This window comes from Protopterus annectens, chromosome 3.part0, assembly GCF_019279795.1.
Source record: "Protopterus annectens isolate FY-2018-M chromosome 3.part0, PAN1.0, whole genome shotgun sequence".
NCBI classification, from domain to species: domain Eukaryota; kingdom Metazoa; phylum Chordata; order Ceratodontiformes; family Protopteridae; genus Protopterus; species Protopterus annectens.
Window position 1 is genome coordinate 834079265 of NC_056731.1, and position 8703 is coordinate 834087967.

Sequence of the window (8703 nt, forward strand, 5' to 3'; positions counted from 1 at the left end):
AGCAAGATTACTTTAAGAAAAATAAGGGAATGTGAATGAGCTGTTAAACCATTAAAATGGCATCCCACAGTGCTTTATAGGACTGGAAACAGTAGATCGGGGAGCAGCCATTGTCTGTTAGCAGTTGTAAAGAAGGGGGGGAATGTTGTAAATGTTTCTGCCTCCTAGGCACTGCCATAAAAGCTTAAATGTGTATTGTAGCAGTCTGCTAAAGTCCTGTCTCAAACTTCAAAAGGGGTTACTGTGTGAACCTAGAGTCAGGTGACCAGATGAGTCATTCTGTAAACTGTCTTGGATATTATATTTTACAGGGAGTAATTTCTGAGGATGGAGTTTTCTGTTTTGGGGAAACTGACTAGAAAGACTGCTCACTTATTTCATTGTGCCTTGTTCTATCAAGTAAGCTATTATGGAATAGTAATTGTCCTAGATTCAGTCAGGAATATAGTGAAACTTAGTTTATTTATTGTTTTTCTTTATTTGTATGAACCTGTTCATCAATGCTGTTTTCAATATTTCCTGTGAATTGAACTCTATGGTTTACTGTGAATATATATTCAGTATTTTAATGAACTTTTACTATTCATTATTAAATATGTTTAAAACTTTTATTGTGGCTGGTCCTTGTAGAAAGTACTTAACCTTTGAGGGTGCTTATATTTACTTGGTGAAACCATGTGGGCCACTCCAGAAGGTCTAGCCAACTTGGTCAACTACTACCATATGTATTAGTATTAATGTTACACAGTATAACTGGACACCCTTTGTAAGGGCCTTGGAGTAGATGATTGTGGAGTGTCTGGTGGCAATGATAACTACCTTATACTCTGGGCAGAAGGGGACACAGCAGGTAAATCTGTGCCAGCCTTTCCCAGGTAGGTGTGTGTGTGTGTGTGTGTGTGTGTGTGTGTGTGTGTGTGTGTGTGTGTGTGTGTGTGTGTGTGTGTGTGAGAGAGCTACTTGGGGCAGGGACATAAAGCACTGAGTTTACAGAGATGGTGCTGGAGGACTTGCCTTGGACACTCAGCTGAAGACCTAATCCTACACTGTACCAGTGGGGAGTCTTATTGGAGACCTGGAGGGAGACAGATAAAGAGAAATCCAGACCCCGGGTTGAATGTGTTCCTTGTGTGCTCTTAAGGGAAATTCTGCTTGATGCAGAGAGGTCTGCAGCTGGAAATACTGAGTGTATCCATTTGTATTCCAAGTGCATGTCCCTCTCCAGTGTCAGTGGTGAGGATTCAGGCTCCTTGATTACTGGCCAGTATGGGAACGTATGCAGTGGTGGGAGTATCACTCGTCACAAATGTCATTTAGTCATTTTCTGCTAAGTAGAAGTATTTCTGTGTTACATATTGCAAAGTATGAATTGTTTCTGCAGATATAATTTGATTTATTGACATTTGATTAACAAAAATGTCAGACAGACAGGGTAATCCGACCGTGTGTGAACTGGCTGCTTATTGTAGAACAGAAGTGATTTCTTTGCTGATTACTGTTCAGCAAGTTTAAGTTGATAAAAAACTGCTGTGGACTATGGTTTTAATTTTGAGTTAGATGCGGGTTCTTTAATATGAATAATCAGCAATGCCATTCTAGAGTTTATAATTATTGTGTAGCAAATGTAGATTGATAAAAATATATTCTAGGAACTTTGTAATGATTTGCAGTGCAGTCAGTAATTGTACTGCAGTCTCAGTTATGTCCAAGTAGAGAGGTTTGTGCTTATTTAGGGAGTGTAAATTGATGCAAAACTTGTGAAGTGTTCAATTCTGGTAAAAAGACCATTTCAGCCATGCCACACAGAAATAGTACATTTTTGTGCAGTGCGAAAATAGGTTGTTCCACATTTTGACTATTTGTCATACAATGCTAGTGTCTTAGGTTCATAGGTTCATAGGTTCATACTAGGCTATCTGCCCGAGGGCATTTACAAGCCTAGCCCATAGTTTTGTGGCTTACGCCACCCCTTTAGTATGGGGAACTATACCCATTATTTTGCTGTGCCTCTGTTGAGCAGTGACACTGAGGTAATCCCTGGGGTATATCTGCGATCTCCCATCCATTGGTCAAGATTTCTCTTGAACAAGGCCAGCGAGGTGCTCTGCCTCACATATACCGGGATTTTATTCCACAGCATAGGGAGTCTTTGGGTGATGAATCTATCCCTCCAGCGCGTCCTATTAATAGCCGTGTCGAGGTTTAAGTCTCCGGCCCTTGTGGCTCTGACGGATCTAGATTTTTTGAGGTGAAGCATATTCATCAAATCTGGGTTTGACATGGCCTTGTATGTTAGGCAAAGGTCACCTCTGAGCAAGCGGTAAGCGACTGAATAGAGCTGGAGTTCTTTCAGTCGGGCAGCATAGGACAGATGTTTGAGACCCTTTATCCTTTTGGTGAGGAACTTTTGTGGCCTCTCCAGCTGCTGCAAGTGTCAGGTCAGATACATTCCGAATGGGGCATTGTACTCAATCATTGGTCTGATGAGTGATGAGTATAGGGAGACTATGACCCCCCTTGATCTAGATGAGAATCCCTTCATGATAAGGTGGGCAATGTAGAAGGTCTTCCTAACTACTTTAGCTACATGGGTGTCGAATGACAGACTACTATCAACCTGGGTCCCCAGGTCCCTGATAACTTCTTCTATGCTCAGTGGATTGCCACCTATTTGGTAGCTAGGGTAACCTTGTTTTTCCCGAAGGGTATGACTATGCATTTTTGGCATTTAACTTTAGGCCATGGCTCTGGCACCAGTTATCCGCTTTCTGTGAGACCCTTCTGAAGGATATCTGTGTCAGATGTGTTTTCTACTATGGCCCAGTTTGCAGTCATCTGCAAACTTTGTCAGCCATAACCCTCCTGTGTTTGCTTGTACTTGGAAAAGTAGATGCCAAACAAGAGTGGGCCCAGGACTGAGCCCTGTGGTACACCACTTGTGACAGGCTTTGAGTCTGACATGGCGCCAGCAACTCTGACCCTGTGGGTTCTGTCACTCAGCCAGTTTGCAACCCATCTTGTGATGTATGGGTTAACATTTAAGCTGATGAGTTTTTCAATGATACCCGAGTGGGGTATTGTATCAAAGGCCTTCGCCAGATCGAGGTAGGCTGTATGGACTGCCTTTCCCTCATCAATGGCTTTGGTGACTGTTTCGAAAAAGTCAACCAAGTTTAGAAGGCATGATCTGCCTTTGACAAAGCCAAACTGGGATGGATCCAAAGTCTGCAAATTCCCTATGTCTTTATTTATGAGGTCCATTATGATCCTCTCCATGGCTTTGCAGATAAGGCTTGTCAAGCTAATGGGCCGGTAATTTCCAGGGTCGGTGGAGGCACCGCCTTTGTGAAGTGGGACCACAGTTGCAGTGCGCCACCCCCTGGGTATGTATCCAGAGGTAAGACTATGATTAAACAGCTGTCCTAGCTGTGGGTTTAATTCCTCGTTGAGTTCGTGGAGCACACAGCCGGGGACACCATCAGGTCCCATGGATGCTGTGTTTTTGCTTTGGAGAGAGCAGTTCTCACTTGGGCGTTGGACATGTTTGGGGGGCTGCAGTCGCTTGGTATAGATATCTCTCCTTTTGGGGAGGGGAGAAGTTTGCACTGAACCTGTCAGCCAGTATGTTGGCAATGTCTGTAGGATCAGTAATCTTCACATCATTTTGAACTAGTTCTGAGCATATCTGGGAGGTTCCTCCCACGTTTCTAACATAGCTAAAGAAGGCCTTATGATTGTCTTTTGAGTCTTTAGCTATTTTTCTCTCAAAATTTGCTTTGGATGATTTTATGAGAGCTCTTAGTTTTTTACTTATAGTGATCAAGGGTGTCTTACCTTTTAAGGATTTTGCTCTATCTTGTAGTAGCTTCCTCCTTTTGTTGTAGAGTTTGTTTATGGCTGGGGTCCACCAGACTGGACGCTTGCCTTTAGTACAAAGAGTCTTTGTTTTGCTTGGGATTGCCTTATCCATGCAGTCCTGCAGGTGCTGGTAGAAGGCATTTGTAAGTGATTCAGCGGCTTGAGTACTGTTTTCCGCCTGCTCGGGGCCTTAAAGGAGACCACACTAGTCTTTAGAAGTGTGAAGTCGGCCGAGAAGTTCTTTACTGTGGTCTTTTATTTCAGGTGGGGTGGGATGAGGACCTCCAGCGAGATTAGTTTGTGATCTGATCTCACCAGTGAGGGTATACTTCCGGTGTTGAACATTGTGCTCCCATGTTCGTGATGATGAGATCAAGTATGTTTTCTCCTCTTGTGGGGATGGTGACTAGTTGTTCCATGGCGTTTGAGTTTATGAATTCCAGGAACTTTTGGGCTAGGGTGTTTGGGCTTGAGTAGTGTTCCCAGTCTATATTAGGGTAATTGAAGTCACCTAGTATGATGGTGTTTGGTGATACATTTATCCCTCTAGTGTTTTCAGGAAGGCCATGTGAGGTTCCTGAGTTTGTGAGGGTGGCCTGTAACATGCTACAATTTGCAGAGCAGTCTTGCCTATGGTTAATTGCACCTGGATGGTCTCCGATGCATCGTGCGTTGCCACCAGTCTTGAGGTGTGGGTGTCTTTGATGAATATGGATACCCCTCCTTTCTTGGTATTGTCCGGATTTTGGGGCCGGAACGCATGATAAGAGGTAAAACCTGATAGTGCTGGGGTGCTCTCAGGAGCCTTGAACCAGGTTTCTGTCACTGCACAGACATCAATGTTCTCCATACTGAGAAGGGCCTCGAGTGCGTGCATTTTGAGATTTAGACTTCTGGCATTGAGCAGCATTACCCTTAGTTTTTTTCCACTTGTGTTCTAGGGTGGTAGGTTTAGAATTTGAGCCTTGCCTAAAAAGGCACTATGGGGTGGCAAGAGCCTTTGCCAATATCCGGAATCCCAGGGTGACAGGTGCAAGCCGTCCTTTGAAGCAGCGTGGCTTGTCCAGCATGTCATCCCAGGCAGACAGACATTGGATCCCCTTTGAATGACACCAGAGTTTAAGCCAATTGTTAAAGCTGATCATCTTATCTCTGTATTGTGGCATCATTCTTGGTGAAGGTAGGATACTGCTCAAGGTCAGGGTCATACCTGCCTGGGCTACATAATCAGAGAGCTCCTCAATGTCTCTTTTCATGTAGTCCAAGGAGGTACGCCTCAGGTCGCTTTACACCAGCGTGGACAATGACTGAGTCGTATTTGTACCTGCTGTTGAGAGACCTGAGTGCTTGCGTTATGTGGCGGATTCTAGCACCCGACAGGCAGCTTACTGTGACCTTCTCCTTACTCAGTCTGGTGAGCGGACGTCAGTGTGTCTGACTATGGAGTCACCAATGACTAGTGTGTCTGGCATTGTGTTTGGCCTTAAGGGCTGTGACTGTTTGACACTCTGACTGTGAGGTCTATGTGTTGCAGGTGTTGTGTTCTGAGGTGGTGGTTGTTTGGGTGTCTGCTTTGGTGGCCTCTGCTGTTTTGGTAGATTTTTGATCAGAGCCACGAGTATGTCTTTGTGTGTTTATGTGTATGATTTGAGGTTGTGATGGTACTATGTGAGACTGGGTCTATAGTGTGTGTGGTAACCTTCTCCTCCTGACTGGTCTTGCCAGTCCTATGTTGAGAGAGCTCAGCCTCCAGTTTGGCCGTATAGTTGCATCTCTCGCATGTATTTGTGTTTTGTGGGAGGAGGAGAGGGTTGTCTGTGTACATGAGGCAATTGTAACATTGCCTCAATATTCCCAGGTTCACCAGCTGAGCAGGAGAGGACACTAGCAACTGATCCTCGACATGCTAGAAGGACTAGACAAAAAACTTTAAAAGAGATTCCGGGGATGTGGGTGACCGAGAAATGGGGTTTTGCCTTTTGGGGTGCTATCTATAAGAGTGCCGTATCAAGGTAATAAGTACTGTAGGAGCAAGTGCTAGGTTTAACAGATAGAGAATAGTCTACTTGGAGTCAAGTAGAGATGATCTTTTTAGGTATTAGAGAAAGTGCTAGTAACAGGGATGCTTAAAGGTAAGATTGAAAAGAATGCACTCTGCAGTGTGCACTAGAGAAGTTAGATATGAAAGTAGGTAACTTGAGTTTTACCTGTTTAAAAAGTTAAGGTTTAGTGGAGAGTTACTATTTTTAAAACAGCAAGATGGACTGAAAGGGGTGGTTACTTTTGTATTTTGGTACTATGAAATACTGTAGGATGGCCAATAAATTTAAATAATTGAAGGGGTGGGATTTCAAAAGTGATGGTTTTGTGATTACTCACATAAGCCAGTGAAAGTAGAGAGAAATGAGATATATGGTCAGATTAACATAAGAGGCGGGCAACTAGAAAGACAGTGGTATTTAACAAGACAACTTAAATGCGTGGGAGGGAGGGAAAAATTCTGCTTGACTCAGAACAGAGAGAGCTGTGGTCTCTTTTGAAGTTTTAATATGCTGTTTAAAACAGAATGCAAGCAAAACACAAGATAAAGAAAACAAACTACAGTATTCAAAATATAGAAAGGCAATACAGAAATACAAAAAATAACAGCAAACTAACCTTTCCTTCACAGCAAAGTGTAGCAGAGTCTGGATGAGCCTTTCTGGTAAAAGCCACATTGGCCTCTAAGACATCTGCTACCCATTGAAAACATGCTGTAAATACCAGTAATTCATTTTTGATTGGGTCTACTTAAAAGTTACATAGTTTTTGTTTTTGTTGAATAACAACATTAAAGTTTCTATTTCCATTTCTGCTGTTTACTGTCTTAGTCTTATTTGTTTAATTTTGTAATACTGAGCATATTTTGTTGAGTGTTGTATTCTTAATGGATATGAGCAAAGGCAATGCAAGCATGGGCAGTGATTCAAACCAGGACTGCACAGCCATGCCACCCAAGAAGGTAAAGGCCAAGAAAGCTAAAAAGAGAATGTCACAGTTCATCATGAATGGCAAACTGATTTTGCATGGTGTGAAGCAGTCCAGGACAATGTATTCATTGTTCACTTCAAGGTTTGCAAAAAGAGCATATACAGTGGATATAAAAAGTTTACACATCCCTGTTAAAATGTCAGTTTTTTGTGATGTAAAAAAATGAGACCACAATAAATCATTTCAAAACTTTTCCCACCTTTAATGTGACCTATAACCTGTACAATTCAATTGAAAAACAAGCAAATCTGTTAGGGGAAAAAATATAAAAATAAAAAAATGTACAATACGCTGGTTGCATAAGTGTGCACACCCTTAAACCAATACTTTGTTGTGTGTGCACACCCCTAACTAATTCTTTGTTGAAGCACCTTTTGATTTAATGACAGCATTCAGTCTTCTTGGGTACACACCTACCATCAATCAAAGAGATTCTGATTAACTCCAAATAAAGTTCAGCTTTCCTAGTAGGATTTTCCTGACATTTACTCAGTTGCCTGCTACACCAAAAGCTATGGTTTGCAGAGAACTTACAAAGCATCAAAGGAATTTTATTGTTGAAAGGTATTAGTCAGGAGAAGAGTACAAAAAAATTCCACAGCATTGGATATACCACGGAATACAGTGAAGACAGTCATCAAAAAGTGGAAAAAATATGGGACAACAGTGATGTTGCAAAGAACTGGATGTCCATCCAAAATTGATGAAAAGACAAGATGAAAACTGGTCAGGGAGGCTGCCAAGAGACCTACAGCAACACTGAAAGAGCTGCAGGAATTTCTGGCAATTACTGGTTGTGTACTACATGTGACAACAATTTCCCGTATTCGCCATATTTCTGGACTATGGGGTAGGGTTGCAAGGCAGAAGCATTTTCCTTACACAGAAAAACATCCAGGCCCAGCTAAAATTTGCAAAACAATACATCAAATCTCCCAAAAGAATGTGGGAAAATGTGTTATGGTCTGATGAGACCAAGGTTGAACTTTTTGACCACTACTCCAAGAGGTACATTTGGCGCAAAACAACACTTCACATCACCAAAAGAACACCATCCCCACGGTGAAGCATGGTGGTGGCAGTTTGATTTGCTTTGCTTTTCTTCAGCTGGAACTGGGGCTTTAGTTAAGGTAGATAGAATTATGAACAGTTCCAAATATCAGTCAGTTTTGGCCCAAAACTTTCAGGCATTTGCTAGAAAGATGAGAATTTCACCTTTCAACATGACAATGACCCCAAGCATACATCCAGATCAACAAAAGAATGGCTTCATCAGAAGAAAATTAAGGTTTTGGAATGGCCCAGCCAGAATCCAGACCTAAATCCAATAGAAAATCTGTGAGGTGAACTGAAGAGGGTTGTCACAAGAGATGCCCTTGCAATCTGACAGATTTGGAGTGCTTCTGCAAGGAAGAGTGTGCAAATATTGCCAAGTAAAGATGTGCCATGATGATAAACTCCTACCCAAGAAGACTAAATGTTGTAATTAAAGCAAAAGGTGCTTCAACAAAGTATTAGTTTAAGGGTGTGCACACTTATGCAACCAGCTTATTGTACGTGTTTTTATTTTTAATATTTTCCTCTAACATATTTGTTTGTTTTTCAATTGAATTGTACAGGTTATAGATCACATTAAAGGTGGGAAAAGTTTTGAAATGATTTATTGTGGTCTCGTTTTTTTTTATATCACAAAAATCTGGCATTTTAACAGGGGTGTGTACACTTTTTATATCCACTGCAGGTGGCGTACTGTGGAAAAAGTGACTTGCTAACTCACAGCCATTCACAGACTCACATAAAAGCACACCATTCTAT